The sequence below is a fragment of the Sebastes umbrosus genome, chromosome 6, assembly GCF_015220745.1.
Source record: "Sebastes umbrosus isolate fSebUmb1 chromosome 6, fSebUmb1.pri, whole genome shotgun sequence".
NCBI lineage: Eukaryota > Metazoa > Chordata > Actinopteri > Perciformes > Sebastidae > Sebastes > Sebastes umbrosus.
The window spans coordinates 3,262,007-3,283,129 of record NC_051274.1 but is presented as its reverse complement, the minus strand read 5'-3'; the positions used below and the strand labels follow the sequence as shown (position 1 = coordinate 3,283,129).

General features: G+C 42.8%; 1 protein-coding gene and 1 long non-coding RNA gene across 2 annotated transcripts in view; both read left to right on the top strand.

Annotated features, from left to right (window-relative positions):
- agrn (agrin) overlaps positions 1-21,123 on the top strand; it is a 362,262-nt gene that overhangs the window by 106,592 nt on the left and 234,547 nt on the right.
- Positions 9,541-10,277, top strand: LOC119489681. Its single transcript, XR_005207233.1, has 2 exons — positions 9,541-10,139; positions 10,184-10,277. It is a non-coding gene; the product is annotated as an uncharacterized LOC119489681 (long non-coding RNA).

Genomic DNA, 21,123 nt, shown 5'->3' with positions numbered 1-21,123 from the left:
ATTAGGCAGCTGATTCGCCGATCGATAAGATGGAGAGCAATGTTAGGAAAGAGCAAAGCTAGAAATCGCCAGAGAAAAAGAACCATTTTAAAGGGCAGGAGCGCCCAAGTCATTTCTCTTTCTTTACCTCAGCCAGCAGTCTCGGTCCTTCCACCTACAAATCATCGCCTTGTTAATCCCCCCCTTCAAATCTTATCCTTCCGGGTAAATGCCAATGCCATTTTTGTGGGTTTTAGAAGGAAAACCGTCACAAGAAAACACACAACGTTGAGCCCTGTGAATTGAGCTTTATCATCAGCATCGGATCAGTCCTTGGGGGTCATTCGCTTTGTTTTCTTCTTTACGGAGCCAAAGCAGAAGCTAAAAGGCTACAGTGTTCTTTATCGACAACAGAGGACGGGGTGGTCGATGAGTCAACATTATTGACGTGGGGATATGGGACTGAGCAAAGATAAACTCTGCTAAAGGGATGATCAAGCTTACTCTAAGTTATGTCTTGCATCATCAGCTGTTTGGGCCTTGAAGCCAAATCCTGCTTTGAGTCAAGGTCAGACATCCGGACTTTTCAGGCTGTGTGATATTGGAGTTGCACAGCTCAGTATATTCCATACACACATAGTACTATAACACATATATACAGTAAGACATGACACATAGTGTTTTATGTGATTTTCAAACTAGTACCTTCTAGGGCTGTGTATTGGCAAGAATGTGGCGATACGATACGTATCATGATACAGGGGTAACGATTCAATATATCGCAATATATTGCAATATATATATATATAGCTAGTATGACATGGTTGGTAGCAATGGATTCCTTAGGTTTTTTAGTTTCTTTTGATGCCTGTATCTTCACTCTAGCTTTAAATCTGAGCCCGCTGCAACCTCCAAAAGATCGAATAGTGGTTAATTAAAAATGTATACAGTGTTTTGGAGAATCAATACACAATATAGTGATACTCATGTGCATCTATCATTTCTTACACCCGTAGTACCTTTGTTGAACTAATGATTAACTCAAAAGCATATATGATCATACAGCTGGTAGACAATCCCAGTCTGCTTGTACTTCCTGTAAAATCTGAATCAGTGTGGGCACATTCACCTGAGCTATAGCATCTACTGCAGATGAGCAATTTGTGGTCATGGTTCCGTGTGCTTTCTTGGCACCTAAACCTTGGATCATTGTTAATACTCCAGCACACAGTTGTGGAAGAAAAGGGGAAGTAATGCTGGAAAAAGGTCAGCACAACACAAGGTGACTATGTATTAGGTTGGATAACTGGACTTGGCTTTGTGTCTTCCATTAGTGCAAACAAACAGGGAGGAATACAGCTATAGGGCTGTCAATGGATTAAAATATTTAATGGCGTTTAATCGCATGATTGTCCATACTTAATCGCAATTCATCTCAAATTAATCACACATTTTTTCATCTGTTCAAAATGTGCCTTAAAGGGAGATTAGTCAAGTATTAAATACTCTTTATGCAAATGTTTGTATATACGTATCATTGTAAATCAATTAACAACACCAAACAATGACAGATATTGTCCAGAAACCCTCACAGGTACTGCCTTTAGCATAAAACAATATGCTCAAATCATAACATGGCAAACTGCAGCCCAACAGGCAACAACAGCTGTCAGTGTGTCAGTGTGCTGACTTGACTATGACTTGCCCCAAATTGCACGTGATTATCATAAAGTGGGCATGTCTGTAAAGGGGAGACTCGTGGGTACCCATAGAACCCATTTTCATTCACATATCTTGAGGTCAGAGGTCAAGGGACCCCTTTGAAAATGGCCATGACAGTTTTTCCTCACCAAAATTCAGCGTAAGTTCGGAGCGTTATTTAGCTTATTTCACAACAAGCTAGTATGACATGGTTGATACCAATGGTTTCCTATAGGTTTTTATATGACACCAGTAAATTTAATCTATCTTTAAGCGTTAAAACTGAGCCCGCTACAACCTCAGAAATTGCAAGTTGCATTAATCTGTTAAAGAAATTAGTGGCATTAAAACAAATTTGCATTAATGCGTTATTATCTCGTTAACTTTGACAGCCCTGAGTCGAGCTAATGAACGCTTTCATTAACAGTTCATCTGTGAAAAATACCCATCCAAAATGATCCAGAGCCCCGAGTGATGTAAAGCACAAATAAAGATCTTGAAACTACTTTGCACCCGACGCATGCGTTCAGTCTCTTCACACTTCCACTTGTATGCTAGCGTATATCACCTCAGGAGGATGTACTGTATGTATATTGGCACTCCGACTCTGAGCCAGAGCTCATCCAGCTGCGTCTCACTTCCTGGGCCTCATCCAGAGGTTTGGAGGGAGCCGGCAGGCTGTCTTACCCCAGCAAGAACAGCTCCCTTGGGGGCTATCGCAGCAAGAAATCCCTCCCTCCAAATCTCCACCACAGAGAAGCCGAGGAGCCTGACACCAGCTCTCAGACCTGCCAGGCGCAGCGTGCACTGCACGGCGATGTAGACACACACATGCACACATACACGTCGACCTCCACACACACACACAGCGCTCTCCTCTGCAGACAGCGGAGTCTTGAGGGTTACGCTGCTCAATTTCTCTCCCTCTTTTCCCTCTCTGGTTCTTCCTCTATCTTGGCAGGAGCTGCTCGCACCTCTCCAACCAGCCATTACCCTCTCGCTGTCTCTCCCTTACGCTCACCCTTTCAACTCCTCTCTGTCATTCCGGCTCCCCCGTGTTTTCTTCTTCTTCTCTCTCTGTTCATTCACCCCTTTCAAGCTCTTAACATCTAACCCCTCTTTTTTTTTTACTTCACCTGAATCTTTTTAGTATCTCTCTCTCTCTCTCTCTCTCTCTCTTTCTCTCTGTCTCTTTCTCTTCTCAATCCCCCCAAACCCTCTCCCCCCTCCTTCAAAACACACACTTCTTCTCCCCCCGCCTGTTGAAGCAGTTGCTCTATTCCACCAACCTGTCCTGCTCTAACCCTTCCCTCCTCAATCTCTCCCCCTCTTCCACTCTGCTCTTTCAACTCTGCACTAATTTGCCTCCTCCTCCTCCTCCTCCTCCTCCTCCTCCTCTTCCTCCTCCTCCTCCTCTGAGCTTGGCCCAGCTCCTTCTCCCCCGAGACGTGATTGCCCACAGAGTGTGTGTGAGAGCGAGTGTGTGGAGAAGTTTGATTGTGTGTGCCCATCTGCGATAGAAAGTGTGCAGAGTTGAGTTCAACTTGTGTGTGTGTGTGTGTGTGTTCGAGAGAAAGACAGAAATTCATGCAGTTACAATTCAGTTGGAGGTGTGTGGCTGTGTCTTCACCTCTCCTTTTCCCCTTGTAATGAAGCAGATTGTATTAGCAGGACACGGGTGCCGTGGGGTCTCGATAGAAGTTAGCCACAGGTTTAACCTCCCCCCCACTCACACACACACACACACACACACACACACACCATCTCTGGCCCACCGTCTCCCTCAGGGCACCTCACCATCTCGCAAATCATTTATCACGCAGTAATGGCTCTGATGATCTCCCTCTCCCCTCTCCCCATCTCTTCACTTAAGGGGTTTTGCCCTAGATTCTCCATCACAGGAATCTGCAGCCCTACAGCACACCCACACCGAGTTCCAAGAGTGTGTGCACACATGTTTAAAACATCTCAACGCTGCTCCAGGCATGATTCTTAACAAAAACATACACCTGTCTAATCAGCCGGAATCAGCAGAAGACTGTCGAGGCACTATCGGCCCAAATGAAAGTGCACTTTCATGTTTGGAAACGTCTGTAAAGGAAAAATGATTCGTGGTTTGATTAGCTGTTTGTCAAAAAAAAAGAAATTATCGACAACAATTTGGATAATCATTTAAGTCCAGCGTGAAAGTACATTCTTCAACTTTGAAATAGTAATTTGACAAAATAATCCTAGCTCAAGGTCCACTTACTGACTTCTTCAAAAGCTTTCTACAGCATCTCACATTCTGAGTACCGGGAGATGAGATCATCAGCTGATGAAACTGTGAGATGCTGATGTTGAAAGCTCAACAAAAGTAAGTGGACCTTGAGTTCGGATTACTTTGTCAAATCATAAATCAAACAACTATGCATACTTACTGGTTTAATTTTTACAAGAATAGTACTGTAAAAGGTAGGTACTAGAACAGTGAAAGGGAAACAGAATCCACCCACCAGCACCTCTAAACTCTAAACTTAACCACAACAAGTTGTTATTTTTATGAGGGGCTATGCGCAGGACTAAATTGTGCTCGGGTAGAGTGACTTTCTGAAGTCTCTACTGTTTGCCTGGCAACCTCAAAACTACGGCTTGACATGTAAAGTAGAGACATGAGAATATATCGATCCTCTCATCGAACTCATCGAAATCTTATCTGTTCAAAATATACCTTAAAGGGAGATTTGTCAAGTATTTAATAGTCTTATCAACATGGGAATGGGCATATATGCTTGATTACACAAATCTATGAATATATTTTATTATTGTATATTATCAATTAAGAACACAAATCAATGACAAATCAATGACAGATATTGTCCAGAAACCCTCTCAGGTACTGCATTTAGCATGAAAAATATGCTCAAATCATAACATGGCAAACTGCAACCCAACAGGCAACAACATGTGATTATCATAAAGTGGGCATGTCTGTAAAGGGGAGACTCGTGGGTACCCATAGAACCCATTTACATTCACATATCTTGAGGTCAGAGGTCAAGGGACCCCTTTGAAAATGGCCATGCCAGTTTTTCCTCACCAAATTTAGCGTAACTTTGGAGCGTTATTTAGCCTCCTTCCTACCAAGCTAGTATGACATGATTGGTACCGATGGATGAGCCCACTACAATTTAAAAATCGCTAGTTGCGTTAATGCTTTAAAGAAATTAGTCGCGTTAAAATGAATTTGCGTTAGCGCGTTATTATTGTATTAGCTTTGACAGCTCTACCTAAAGGCTTATTTTTATCTGCTATTTTAAATACTGGAATTGGTATACTAGTAATACTTGGTAAATCTTTCATGGGAAGAATCAAATGCACGAGAGTTTGATTGATGCTTTTGGTTTTTGTACTAATAATAGAAGTATTGTGTGGTTAACATTAGCAGTAATAGTCACCAAGGCTGAACAGACAAAGGAAAGAGTGGGAACATCTAAGGAAAAGGAACATCACTGTTGGCACTAGAGAAACGAACGAATGGATCTTCAAAATGGAAAGATAAAAGGCAGAAACAGAAATTCAAGGATTACCACTGGAGTGAAATCCTGTCTGGCAAACAGCAGTGGGCAAGTGCTCCATCTTAAGAAAGCAAGACCAGCCGGTGTTAGATCCTTATTTTCTCTCTTATCCCTTTGGTACCCTTTGGTACAAAGCTTCACAGACCGGCCTGATCGGTAAACATGAAGTGCTGCGTACTGGTTCTCTTAATCCTCAAAATTCAGAAAAACAGTTTCATCTCTCTGACATTTTGAGGCTATACCGGTATGTAATAATTGCATAGTGCTGTTCAAAAAATCTCATGAATATGGATGCATTGTGAAATCTCAATTCATAGCATTTAAAGTTCTGCAGCCTGTGAGCCTAAAAATTCTCTTTTTGAGGTCTTCAGAGAGTTTTTCTCGCTGTGTTGTATTTCTCATGAGGGATCGGCCCAGACAAGCAGAGCTACTACACATTTATTTATTTAATTTCACATTCATTAGTTGTGGCACAATTGGGCCTACGTTTCATTCTAACTGGATATATAAATATGTTAAATTTAACTTGATGAAACTTGCCTTGATCTGCGTAGCAGGCTCTGACATAATGTACCAGTAATAATAATAATAATAATAATAATAATAATAATAATGATAATAATCATAATAATAATCATACTACTAATAATAATAAAAAACATTATTAATAATAATAGTAAAAATAAAAATAATAATAATAATAAACTTTATTTATATAGCACTTTTCAAAACTGCAGTTACAAAGTGCGTCACAGTTAATAATTAAATACATAATAGTAAACATCATGAAAACATGTACAATTTATAAAATGGGAGCAGATACGTGACAATAAAACTGATATAATATAACAAAAAAAACAGAATTAAAGCGAGGCTACGCAGAATATTTTTGGCATCATTGGGCAAAAATCACATAATAACCTTTCAGCATATTGTAATTCATACTGTAATTGTGTGCCCGACCACCGTGTGACTTCTGTGACAAGCCTGGTGGGCGGTGCTTGGTATTTCCTTAACTGATCTCAACATGGCGGCCGGGGTCACAAACTTTCTCATTTTACAGCTAAACAATACATTACAAGATGATTCTGAAAACATTTTGTGTGATAAATAGGCATTACAGTAACAGAATATTAATTCATATTTGATCAGCGCTGCTTAGTTTGACCGTTTGATCAGAGTTCACGAGTGATTGACAGCTGCTCAGAGACGGCAAGGCTCCAGCTCGGCTCTGATTGGTTGTTTTCCTCCGGTCTGTGAACTCTTGCAGATGCCGTTAGGAGCACCGGAGGACATAGAGGCACATGTTTTTTTCAGATTACCTGTCTCATGCACTACTGTCAGGATATAGTGACCGTTTTATAAAAATAACTTTTTTTAACCATATCTGCTCCAGTCTCGCCTACTGCTGCTTTAAAAGACAAATCAAACCAAAAACCAAAGGATCTGCAAGCAACACACTTATAAAAACACCAGCCTGATAAAGTGTGGTTTTAAAAGTTAAAATGTGACAGAGACTCAGCTGACTGTGAGTGTGAGGGGGTGAGGGGGAGGCATTTCCCTAGTGTTGGAGCTAAAATGATAAAAGCACGGTCCCCCTTTTGTTTTCAGCCTGGACTGTGGGATATTTAATAGCAATTAGTCAGAATATCTCAGTAATCTTCTTGGAATATTGGGTTATGAGTTCAGAAATATAACAGAGTGCCGAATGCCATGGAGGACTTTATGAATGTGATCAGTAATGCCGGTATAAGGAAGCGCTGTGGCTCTGTGGTGCTCCGCTATTAGGAATGATGGTATGGATCTCATGGCAGCCAATCAGGCGAGCTATTGAGCGCCTGGTTCATTTGTTGCTGTCGAGAGAGGCGAGACATGCGATCCGGCCTCTGGTCCCAGGGGAGACACCGGGCCCTGCAAGGGCTCGTAAGGGTCAAATGGCAAAGATCTGGATTAGATCAAGAGGCAGGGCGGGTTGGGGCGGGTTGGGGGGGTGTTGTAGGTGGAAACCTGAGAGGGGTACTGGGACTGAGGGTGGAGGAGACAAAGAAGGAGTAAGATTGGAAAAAGGGCTCACCATTTCCCCCCTTCTTTTGGATGCAGGCGGTGTCGTGCCCTGGGCTACCCAGCGCTGTGCCAGTGTAGAAATTGCCAGTGTGTTATCATTCAGGAAATGTAGTGGCGTGCGGAGAAATAAAAGGCAGAGGTAAAACTGACAGAATGCAAATGGCTTGCAGGTGTTGGAATGGAAATGAAATGAATGGCAGATGAGGTGTTCCTGCTCGCCGTATAGAAATACAGTGACAGAAGTGACCCAAATTGTCTAAAGCACTGCTGCAAATTGCTGCGAGTGAAGCCTCGCTTCGTTCCCCTCCTTCTTCCTCTCGTTTTTTTTTATTCTCTCACTGTATCTGAGTCTCTTTTCTTTCCCTCCCTCTTTCACTGTCAATCTTTTCCCTCTCTCCCACCGCTCCCCTCCGTTCGCCCTCGACACTGGGATGGTTTTCAAAATGAAATCTCACAAATCACCATTTTTCATACCACGGCATGGTGTTGTCTGCATACGAGGTGTTACCGTAGCAACAGGGCAATAATTCTTCCCCCTGCTGTCTCGTGCAGATCGTGTGAATTTGGCATGTGAGACATGGGATATAATGTTTGCTCTCTGTACCTGTGCTGGTACACTGATGCTAACTGTTTGGGACATCAACTTGTGCTACAAAGGGAGCGTTTGTTTCCTGATGTGGAGGGTGCACATGGTAGGTGGGTGATTGATGATGTGAGAACTAGCCACTATACATGTGTTGATTCTGCAGAGATGCGAATCCTCCCCGTAACACCTGGTCTGATCAAGCACCCTTTTTCCCGAAGCTGCGGAGTCGCTCCCACATTACTCTTCTCAAGGATGAGAGCCGCTTCGCTTTGACCCCGTGCCCGGACCTTGTTGTTTACCTCGCAGATTAATATGCGCCTCAGGACGCCGCCGGTGCCGCCGGCTTCTAAATGTCTCTTTTGGTCCGTCTGCATGATTTTTTTCGCTGCCGTTGTTCCTCTTCATTTACCTCGTTTATCAGTTTGTTACCCAGATGAATAATGGATGAGGTTGCTCGTTGCCTCGGCGACACGCCAAGCTCATCATTGTCGTGCGTTTTTGAAAACCGGGTCCACTGCCCTCCCCCCCGCCCTCCCCTGACTCCACTCCTGCCGCTTCTGGATGACAGACGAGTTGACACATCGGCACACTCCGCTCCCACTGTGATTGAGTCTCGGCTGATGAAGATGAAGAGCGACGGCCATGTAGAAATCCATACACACATACATACAGTTCTCGTATGTACTGTGTGTCCACTTCTATTGATTCCCACTAGATTGTTGTTGGTCATGTTCCTCCTGTCCCATACGAATGGATTTTTATCACTTAGTAAGTCTGAAATGGCGTTCTACTGCAAGGTCCATCCATCCATCCTGTATACCTGCTTATTCAGACTCAAGGGCACATGGGAGCTTTAAACGATCCCAGCATGCTTTGGGTGAAAGGCAAACAGATAAAACACGTTTTATGCCTATCATCTATGAACAGGGAGAACTCTTGATGTGAGGATCCAGTGTCAACCAAAACTAGGGATGGGTATCGTTAAGATTTTATTGATACTCTTTACTGGTTCGGTTCTTTATCGATACTCTGATTGGTTCTTTTTCATCACTAAATAATTGCTTTTTAATATCCATCCATTCCATTATCTGTTATCCTGTCTTACCCTGCATGTCTTTGGACTGTAGGAGAAAACCCACGCTAACACGGGGAGAACATGCAAGCTCCACACAAAAGGGCCCCAAGCCGGGTTTGAACCTGCGACCCTCTTGCTGTGAGGCGGCAGTGCTAACCGCTGTTGCTTTTTAATATATTATTTTAAAAACAGAATAAATTCAGAGTTAGATTAGAATTCATTTATATTTTGAACATAACTAAATGTATCTAGAGCAGCAACAGTAATATTTACAACAGCAAATATACAATATAAACTCAATGATAACTGACTGGAAACTAATCTAGAAAGTCAATAAAATAAATCATATTGCTGAATGAAGTTAAGAAAGAATGAAGAACATCTCTGCTGATGGGATTCACTGCCTGCAGGTACCGTTGGTAGAGAGAGGACCGGCTGCTTTGTTAATAAGCAAGTTAGTTTACACAAATTTTAAGATGTGTGGCAAACTAAGATAAACAGTTAGACTACATACAGACTGCTTTTGTTTTAGCTTGTTTGTCACAATTTATTATTATTATAGAGTGCTGTGGAAGAGAGTCTGCAGACAGTTTTTTCTACATGTTTACATCAGGTTTTTGCTTGTTGAACAGGTGTATTGATAAAGTATTGGCTTTTCATTGGCAAAGGTTTTATTGCACTTATTTACAGTAATGAGCGTTCTTCACTTTACCTGGTTTACTTCACTGTCTCTACCGCTGTCTCTCTGCTCTATTCAATGACTTCGCTCCGTGTGTGTATGTGTGTGTGTGTGTGTGTAGGAGACAGGAAGAGACACAGAGAGCAGAAGAGATGTGTGCTTCAGCGTGATAATAAATTACACCAAAGTGTTAAAAAGTACCGATGAAAGAACCAATAACGTCAGAGCTTATCAATACCCCGGTCTTTAATAATTTAGCACCGGTGCCCGTTTAATACCGGGTCTTGGTACCCATCCCCAGCCAAAACTCAAACTTTACATTGTAAAGATCGATCAGGAAATTCTAGGCATCTTTGATCAATGTACTAATGACAAAGCACACCTATTTTCAGTCCCTCTGTCCAAACTTAGACCCCAGTAGGGATGTCACGAGAACCGATTCTTCGGTACCAACTCGGTTCCAAAATTCTAAAAATGTGACGGTACTCGTTTTCTTCGGTACCGAACGAGGCCTGTAATGGTCATTTGGTACCAGAGCGGAGGTACTGGAGATGCGATTCTTCCGGATCTAATGGGGGCAGTAAACGATTACAAGTGTTCTCATCTGCCGTGAAATGAAGGAAGAAGAAGAACGCCGTAACAGCACGGAAAAAAACAACAACACGAGACGTGAAAGATGGCAGCTGCTGCAGCGCTACCTCTGACTCAAACTCGTTGAGAAAACAAATAGCAAGAGACGGGTATGGAAGTACTTTGCGTTCGAGGTGGATTTACAAGGAGTAATAATAGATTCGCAAAAAACAGTATGTGGTGCAGTAACGGGGCCGTCGTACTTTTCTTTCCAAAGGAGGAAATACTTCCAATTTAGCAAAACACCTCAAAGACAGACACCCAGACAAATACTTGTTTTAAATACTTGAGGGCTACAAGTCACTGTTCTGTTTTGCAATGCTAATAGACTCGAATTGGTATCAAGAATCGTGTAAATTCACTGGTATTGGTATCGACTACTAGATGTCTGGTACCTTGACATCCCTAGACCCCAGAGCCTAGACCAACATAAGACAAATACAATTCATGTCATGTTTTTCATATCAGCTTTGCTCTTTGAGGATGCACTGTACCTCCACCTTTGTCGGCACTAGTTAGAAGCTGTAATTGAGGCCAAACGCCGGGGAAGATTGAGGTTTTTCTGCTGCGACCTGGCGTCAGAAAAGAATGATACTTTATAGATCCCAGTGGAGAAATTCTCATTTCTCTTATCTCCTTAAAGATGGAGGTCAGAGGTCAGGCTAAGCCACAGGGCAGCACTCAGGAGCTGGCTGCGGTCTGGCTCAAGGACACTTAAGCAAGCAGGATGTTTGTCAATGCAGGAGATTGAAGCTGCATTTTCCAGTTAATCATCTGTCTTGGCGAGGGAGGTAAATGACTTCTTGGCTGTGAGCAGTTAAAAGGGAGGTCATGAAACATCAGTTAGTCCTTTAAACTGGCTCTCTGTGCAGCTGCCTGCCGGGGCTTTTTTTTCTCCATCTTAAACTATTTTTGAAGAAGGAATTATAAAACAGCCATTGAACCATTTTTCCACCTTTTTATCCTTTTTTTTTTTTTTAGCGGACCATTTATTTGAACCCTCCAGCACCTTGTGGCATTTGAAGGAAGAAATGTGTCTGTCTCTATATTTTTTTTTCTGTCTTGTGTGTGAATGCCAAGTCATTGTGCTTATCTTGTGTGAGTGTTTGAGAGTCTCAGAGCATTGTGCGGCTGGAAAGGAGGCAGCAGAAAAGCCTTGTGGTTGACAGACAGCTGCTCTCAGGGTTACAGGAGGGTATATTGTTGTCTGTCAGCTGGCTGAGGAGTCTGACGAGGCTTCTTTACCGGGTACTTTCTGCTCTCCACGGCCAGTAATGACCCTCTCTCCTGGCTTTGGATTCCTTTCTAAGTGCAAACCACCAATGGCGGCACTGACCCCGCTAACCTGTGAGCTCAGGATACAGCAGCGCAGACCAAGAGCAGGAGAGTCCACTTCACTTCTCCTGCACCAGCACGATGTTGACGATGCTGGTGGTGGCGGTCATGATGGCTGGCATGCATCTTCTGCCCAGATTGTGACTTGCTTTGATGTTTAAATTAGGACTGCAACTACCAATGTTCAGTTTATTTGTGGTGCTGGGTATTAATTCATATTTTGCAATAATAGTGCCTAAGTTTCACTGTTGAATTGAGTTGTTGTACAATAATGTGCTTGCTTTACACAAATATATGTATATATTTATTATTGGAAATCTATTAACAACACAAAGCAGTGACAGATATTGTCCAGAAACCCTCACAGGTACTGCATATAGCATACAAAATATGCTGAAATCATAACATGGCAAACTGCAGCCCAACAGACAACAACAGCTGTCAGTGTGTCAGTGTGCTGACTTGACTATGACTTGCCCCTCGCCAAAAATTCTGCGTACATTTGCAGCGTTATTCATCCTCCTTCCCAACAAGCTAGTATGACGTGGTTGGTACCGATGGATTCATTAGGTTTCTTTTATAGTTTCATATGATGTCAGTATCTTCACTCGAGCTTCACAACCAGCTACCCGCCACAACCTCAAATTTTCACGTTTGCGTTAATGCATTAAAGAAATGAATGGTGTTAAAACAAATTTGCGTTATTATCGCGTTAACTTTGACAGCTCTGTGTGGATACGAGCGGCCCGAAATGAGCTTCTTTAGAGATAGGGTGAGGAGCTCAGACATCCGGAGGGAGCTCGGAGTAGAGCCGCTGCTCTTTCGCTTCTAAATATGCCAGCTGAGGTAGTTTGGGCATCTGATCAGGATGCCTCCTGGATGCTTCTCTTTAGAAGTTTTCCAATTTGTAAGCGGCCCCGGGGTAGACCCGGAACACGCTGGAGATTTCATATATCTCGTCCGGCCTGGGAACACTTCGGGGTCCCCCAGGAAGAGCTGGAAAACACTGCTGGGGAAGTGGAAGAGAATGGATGGATGGATGGATGGATGGATGGATGGATGGATGGATGGATGGATGGACGGACAGATGGTGTCATCGTGCAGATAGGGGTGTCAGATGAGAAAACGCTTCCATGTGCCGTTCCAGTGGTCATGGACAAACAATGTACTTAAATCTGGGGGATAAAATAGTTCTTTCTGTTTTTCTATTGACTGATAGATTCTTGCTCGTGCACACATTAAAATCTGTCACCAGTTCGTTTTGTCTACAGCTCCCAATTGAACCCATGTGCAAACGTTTTTAGTTTCCTGCTCTATAATCCCCCGCAGCCGTTCTTCACGGATCAGTCTCATTTCATTCACACCTGGTTGCTAATAGTAAGTGTTCCCTGTTTGCATTTACACCTGAACTTTATCTGTTTCCTGTCTGTCAGCATCAAAACCCTCCAAACGCAGGATGCATTTTAATACCTGGTGCTAAGCGGGTCATTCTTTTTCCCTGACTGTGATTGCAGCCGGAAAACGGCGATTTCGTCATCGCTGCAGCATATTTTCATTAGTCTTCTACTTCTAGCACACAGCCTTGTGTCTGACTGCACTCTCACCAAAAGGAACTGAAATTATTTACTAGGAGGGGAGAAAAGGAAGAGCACAGAAGCTGTCTTGTTTGAGAGAATAACTTGAGCACATGCCGTCTGATTAGGCATATAAATAATTTATGGCCGTTTCATTTATGGGCTGCGTCTCAACAAGGGGGTATTGCTCGCCAATTAATATTCCCTCTCTGGCCTCTATCCGAGAGGATCCAGCTCGGTGTGCAGCCAGCAGCCGGTGACGGGCCGAGAGAGAGAAGGGAAAAAAGAGTGGAAATGGGAGGGAGGATCGAGACTTCATTACTGTAAATGCAAATGAAAGGATCCCGCTGTATAATAGCTCGTCACTGTCAGCTTTGATGTCGGAAAGGCGATCAGGTGAATCTGCTTGTGTACAATATGAATGTGTCACGGAGATATATGTTGATCCGTCGCGCTATAGTCAAACAAAGGTAAAGGCAACGGTAATTATATGTTCAGAAAAAGCAGGACTATTGATGTCGAACACAGGGGATTTGCTGTACGGTAGAACATAAGGCCTTTGATGGAGCTGGAATCTAAAATAGTCTAGTTCACGTCAACATGCAATGTTCCGCTTCAGACGTGCTGCTCATTAAATAACTGAAACCTTTTATTTGCAAGAAATGTAAAAAAAAAGAAAGAAATGATTCTGTTTTGGCATCATTCCTCATCTGTGGGCAGCAGCGTATCCCCACGGCCTTAGCATTTTGAGCTTTTGAAATTACACTTCCCTGTACCTCTGACTTTTTCCTTATACATTAGTGTTAACTTGCTGAACGGTGATAATCAGGGCTCCCACACAGCTACTCCTACCTCCTTCTATGTTCCCTCACATCTGCCTCGGGCTGGGTAGCATTTGGACATTTTTTGATCGCTGCCAATACAGATTACCAAAGCAAACCTTTTTCAGCGCCTTAAGGTGTGTTCAGACTCAACACGACGTGACTTTCAGAGGTGGTTCAATATTATAGTCGGAAAGTGGACATAAATAGAAAATTAAAAATCTTTGAACTGAAATTAGTGCATATGCTTTTAGGCTTTATGACTCCAATTAATACATGTAGAGAGACCAGAGGAAAAATCAAACAAGAACTTTAATTCTTGGTTCTGAGGTCTTTGACAGCCTGCAAAAACACCCCAGTACTCATATTTGTGTGAATAACTCAACTTATTTTTATTAAATAATATATGGCAAACTGCTCAATGTATCAGCGTTGCATGAATAAAATCATTTAAATATAGTCTAAAGTTTCCTGATTCAGATCAAGAAATATCTAAAGAATAAGTGAACAAAGAACATATATTGTCAAGAAGTGAAAGTCAATTGGTCGTTCCATTGTAACATCAGATTCAGCGCCCAGCAGCAAAGATACGCTTATAGGCATACAAAAGTAAAACAGAATTATTTCTATTCTATTGTCATATCTTAACGTCTCTACCAAAATGGCCTGTGTTGAACAATTAAAATATTCTAAATATTATAAGTGTTTTCAGTCCAACAGCAGCTGTTGTCAAAAAAACACTGGAGTTTCATCTCTTTGCTTCTATACTCTTTGATAACGCGTTAACGCAAATTGATTTTAACGCCACTAATTTCTTTAATGCATTAAGACAATTTTTTAGGTGAAGATATTGGCATCATATGAAACTGGCATGTCCATTTTTAAAGGGGGTCCCTTGACCTCTGACCTCCAGATATGTGAATGAAAATGGGTTCTATGGGTACCCACAAGTCTCAAGTTATGATTTGAGCATATTTTTTTATGCCAAATGCAGTACCTGTGAGGGTTTCTGAACAATATTTGTCATTGTTTGTGTTTTTAATTGATTTCCAATAATAAATATATACATATATTTGCATAAAGCAGCATATTTAGTATTATATACTTGAAATCTCCCTTTAAGGTACACTTTAAACACATACAAAATGTGCAAATAATTTGCGATTAATCATGATTAACTATGGACAATCATGCGATTAATCGTGATTAAATATTTTAATCGATTGACAGCCCTATTAATAATTTATGGCAAACTGCTCAATGCATCAGTGTTGCATAAATAATGAAGTTCCCCGATTCAGATCTAGAAATATCTAAAGAATAAGTGAACAAGCTTAAGAATCTGAACAAGTAATGCCAACTTTCCATATTCAACACTTTTCAGACGGTACTGTCGTTAAGGTATTGATGTTATATTATTTCCTTTGTCTACACCGATGCGAGGTAAGCTACTGTTGGGAATCGGCCATATCCAAAGGACAGCTCCCAGCTCGTAATGACTGGTCATCACGAGTCTCCCCACCGCTTTCTACTGCATCGCAGGGCCAGGGTGACTTGGCCAGTTCCCCATGACAGATGGCTGACTTGGCCAGAGACTGACATCTGTATCGTCCTTCAGCTCCATCGGCCTTGCCTTTCCTGTGTAAAGGCTGTTAGAGCCAACCACCCCTCCTCTGATTCCCCGCTCCTAGCCTTCCTGCGCCGCCGCTGCCACTATTGGCTCCATATGGCAGCCACACGGACAAGTGTCACTCTCCTCTCGCTCTGCATATAGTGGCCAGGTCGCTCTCTTTCTCCTCTTCCTGCCCTTTCTTTTTCTGTCACTACTCGCTTTTTTTTGTCATTTCATTCTCTTTCTGTCATTATTTACCTGTCTGTGCCCGTCCGTTGGAATCATTTCCTACATGGCTATTAAAGGGAAATGTTGGTGCTGACATCCTGAATAAACCGGGCGAGGCAGAGGAGCAGGGAGGATATTACATCCTGTAATCATTATTGTTGTGGGTGTTGATGATTGTGCAGGAGGGGCTGTAAAATCAGAGAGCTACTCCTTCCTGAATGAGTTGCTCTTCATTTAGAAGACCATTGGAAAAGGAAGGAGGAGGGTCAGTGGGCAGCAGGCCCGAGAACATCAGCCCTCAGGCTAGGATCCCCGTCTTCAGGCTCCAGATGAGCCCCGAGGCGAGGAATATCATCATCGCCGCATGAGAGGGAACTGAATGTCCAACAGTGGACAAGTCCTGGATGAGTCCCCGGGGCTAAGAGCTGGCTCAGACTGAGTATAGGCTGAAAAAGCAGGTCATGGCAGCGTGGGACAGAGTGGGAGGAAGTGTTGAGTGTGGACAGGTGGATCGTATTGACTGGAGACCCCTTTGTTGATGGCTAAACAGCATCAGCTGGAGGACTGGCCAGCAGTCTAAACAAAGTTAACAGGCACAGATCAGGCTGATTGTGATCCATGGATCTGTGAACGTTCACGCTCAGCTGTGGGCTGCATTTCACAGCCTTCAGCGTCAGAGCGTACCCAAGTTGGCACCAGATATTGGGCGGTGTGTCACATTGTGAGTCACATTGTGTGAAGCCGACCTAGTGTGGGAACTCTCTCATTCACAGTTACATCAACGCTGCACAATAGTACCATCATCCACTGAGTCAGGAAGAATGTTGTCATGAAAGCAGGATTTTGACTTTTTTTTATTATCTAAATATTCAATGCTACTGAAATATGATGGGAGAAACCACTGAGTGATGTCAAACTACATTTGTAAAAAACATTCTGAGAGGGTGTTTGCATGCTGTTTGGGTCTTTGACTATCAAAAAGTGCAATGTTCCACCGCTGGCATCGGTTTTCACAACCAGTTTCGGTGAATTGGGTTTTGTTTCGAGCTTTTTAACTCCTGTAGTCCACAGTTAATAACAGCAATATTGCAAATATTAACTATTATGATCCGCACGTACCAACATGTTCTCATCCCAACCCGTCACATACTGAGGCTCTATCCGACCCCTCGGTGTCAATATGTGCTTAATATTGTGAATTAAACCAAAACACTGGTAGTTAGGTTTAAGAAAAAACAACATTGTTGGGCTTAAAATTATTATGTTTGTAAAGTGAAAATGAAACTTCAAGGTCCCATATCATGCTCATTTTCAGGTTCATACTTTTTTAGGTTTCGACTAGAACATGTTCACATTCTTTATTGTTCAAATGAAACTTTATTTTCCTCATAGTGTCTGCCTGAATATGCCTGTAGTTACCCTCTGTCTGAAACGCTCCGTTTTAGCTCATTTCAACGGAATTGCATTGCTAGGCAACAGCTTGGGTCCATGTTTACTTCCTGTCAGCTGATGTCATTCACATACACTGCAACCGGAAATAAACCGGGACACATTTAGAACATTGATGTTTAAAACTGTAATGGGTTATATATATATATATATATTGGTAGATTTGCGACATCACAAATGGACAGAAATCCTGACAGCTTGTTTCAAAAGCACAGTTTCTGAATACGGGCTGTGTGTACTTCTCCATGAATTGAGCGTTTCGATACTTTCACAGTATTTATGAAGGACTAAAAGCTGCAGTAGGCAGTATATTTTTTGGCATCATTGGGCAAAAATCTCATAATAACCTTTCAACATATTGTGATTTAAGTGTTCTGAGAGAAAACTAGACTTCTGCTCCTCCTCATGGCTCTGTTTTCAGGCTTTAGAACATCTAGCCCGTGATGGCAGACTTTGACCAATCACAGGTCATTTCAGAGAGTGAGAGCGTTCCTATTGGCTGTGCTTGGCGTTCCTTCAAGAGATTTCGAACATGGCTGCTGGGTCACAAACTTTTTCATTTTACAGCTAGACCGTGCACTACAAGATGATTCTGAGAACATTTGAGGAGACAAATAGAAATTAACGTAACATAATATTGATTCATATTTGATCAGCGCTGCCTAGTTTGACCGTTTGGTCGGAGTTTGCGAGTTATTGACAGCCGGCTCTCATAGACGGCAGATTGACAGCAGACCTCAGATAAGCTCTTACTGCTTGTTTTCCTCAGGTCTGTGAAATCTTGCAGATGCCGTTAGGAGCACGGGAGGACACCGGAGGACACTAGAGGACACAGAGGAACATGACTTTTTTTCAGGTTACCTGTTTCATGTTCTACTGTCAGGATATAGCGACCGTTTTATAAAAATAACTTTTTTTAATCATATTTGCTCTGAACTCTGGCTTTACATTGTAGTTAACTGAAAGCCCGTTGCGTTTCACACAGCGACGAAGGGTGCCTTGTGCGTTGGTATCACACGCGTGTCAAAGCAGCGGTAACTCACGCTGTGGGAATGAGAACGGGCTGGATATACAAATTGATGGCAAATTACAGGAAAAACACAAGTGGAGAAACATAACAAATGCAGATTGCGTCCATACAGGACACAAGGGCTCTTGAATGGTTTGATGAATCTAAAAACGATGTGAATCATATGCTATGGCCGTCAGCTGAGCACTTATGGGACACTCATGGGTCGTGTTAGGCGGTGCTCATCACCATGATTCCCAGACTCCCATCTGTAGCTTTGGTCCGGAGTTAAAATGTTATTTCAGTTCACAGATTGTGAAACAAGTGTTGAACATTTCCCAAAATGACATGACTTTTCCATCCGCTTGTTGTAGTATCGGTGCTCGGTTGTCATGATAACGCCAGACAGAGAAGCATCTTGTTTTCGTCCCTCATCACCATCCGTCCTTGTAACTCCCACTCTGTTTCCTTGAGGCCCAGTTCAGCGGAGGTTAATGCCGTTAGCCACGCACAGCTGCGAGAGGCCCCGGTGTCGTCGCTGCTGGATGAGTGCCGCTCGGTTCGGAGGCCTGGTGACTGGGAAGTCTGGGAATCTGTTGGATGCTGCGGCAATGTCTGACTTATGATGATTGGAGTTAATACCGTAGCGAGACAATTGGCCCACCTGCTGCTATACGTAGCATCTCACCGCCGCAGCCCACTGGGTGAAGAGTCTGGGCTGCCCTCCACCAGCCCGGCTGCACGCCTCGATGCACATGAGGAATTCAACACGGCCTTCTGATGTTGGACCTAATGTCCCTGAAAGCGGAAATTTGTGGCCTTGAATACATAGTTCTCTATGGAATTAGATACATTCATAAGTCTCGGTCGACTCGTGTAATGTGGGGCAGCGGGGTCATATAAATACATACCAGGAAATAACCGTCAACTGTCATATTTGAACTCTGAGACGCTGAAATAACCCTCACTACTGCAGCAGATTCCTCATTATCAATACACACACACACACCGAAACACAACATGACAAATATTACAGTGAATTATCTTGGAAATGAGCCGCACATGAATAGTTGAGTGGGCCAGTAGACGGGCTTTAGTGCAGGCAATTACCAAATCCGTTCTAAATTTTAACAGACTTCTCTTCTCTGTGCTATTCCTTTCTTTTCATCAGCATCATTAAAACTCTCATTTACAATGGACAGCAGGAAAGGATGATCTCTAATGCCATTAGTGAAGGCAGCAGCTTCGCTTTTGATAGCTCCTGCTTTGAAAAATGGACAGAATCCTCACTCTAATGGGGTGTTGGTGTATTCATCAACAGGGATTTTATGTTTTTCACATACTCTAATGTACAAAGCTGCTGTTGTCGTATTTTGCGATTGATCTTTTACACACAGTTTTTTCCCAAACGGATGAATTGATGAAATATTCAGATTAATTCAGTCTTAGAACTCCTCATTCGTGATCCAGGATAGTTTCTGTGTTAGTGAACTTTTTTACAGTTTTCTGAGAATTTCCTCCTGTGGGTGCTCGGTCACCTTCACTCTCTGGGACTCAGCGCCACATTTGAAATGTTGTTAATGCAAATGTGATATTTAGTTACTTGCAGATGTTGACTGGATGTTGCTTGGCCACAGAGAAAGCATGATGATCCCGTATCGCCTGTGTAAACCCGCCTAATCGTGTTCAAGGTTCATTATTTGTCATTTGTCAAATCCAGCAAAGCAGTCGTTGGCAATGAAAATCTTGGTTCTCAGGTTCTTTCAACAATGCTCATAAAATACTTATAAAAGAGGAAATCACACTGGTGAACGTAAAAGCAAAAATCTATGGCATGAAATATTGCATTTAAAAAATATAAGCATAAGTAAATATAAAATGGTATGTGAATTTGTAAATTTGTAATTTAGTTAAAGGGACTGTTTGTAACTTCTTACACTTACACTTTTATAAATCATTGCGGGTCGGTGTCCCATGCGCGCTCGCGTTGGGCTACGCTGTTCCAACACAAACTACACGGAAGCACCAAAAATGCAAAGTTCTATCTAGTGAAGCCCGTCTGTTAAACAGTGTCAACTAATCCTGCTCCAGCACCCCCGACCGCGGCCAGAGGACACAGGGGAGTCGATGCTGTGTCTGCTCCGCTGCCTGCTTGCCTTCACTCACACACTGCGCTCACCTGCTAGCTCGCTCCACCTCTCATATGGATGCGCGCACACTCCACACTGCAGAAGAGTTAGTTTAGCTCTGAGAATATCTAGTGAATGTACAGTGGACATTTGTGCAGAAATAACTGCTGCAGCTCCTCCAGACCAACAGAGGTTTCCCGTGTCGTTTCCTGCTGCTGAGCGAATAGACGGGGCTCCGGAGCGAGTTACGTTATCGTCTCTGACCAAAACTCCGGTGTCTCCCTTGTGCCTTCTGACCACGGTCGGGAGGCTGAAGCAGGAAACACTAGGATCAGCATTGATTCATGGAGAGACCTTCGTCTGGTCAGCTAACATTACTGCCAAGCAGCTGAAATATAGAGTGATATTGTGGTTTTAGCTGACGTGTGTCGCCTCACTGTTTTGATCAATGCTCGTTCATGTCTATGTAGAGCGAGCACAAGCGCGAGCAACAGGACGCTGACTTTCGTTGACTTAACGGCCACAGGTGTCGCTGTTAACAAGACATTTCTGATTCTTATAAACAGTTCCTTTAATGACAGTATTTCAGATGGGAAAACTGAATGTAAACAGAATGTAGTACGTGTATGCATGATGAGAAGTAATATATGCACACAGAGGTGTAAACAGGAATGTGTTATGTAATATATATATAT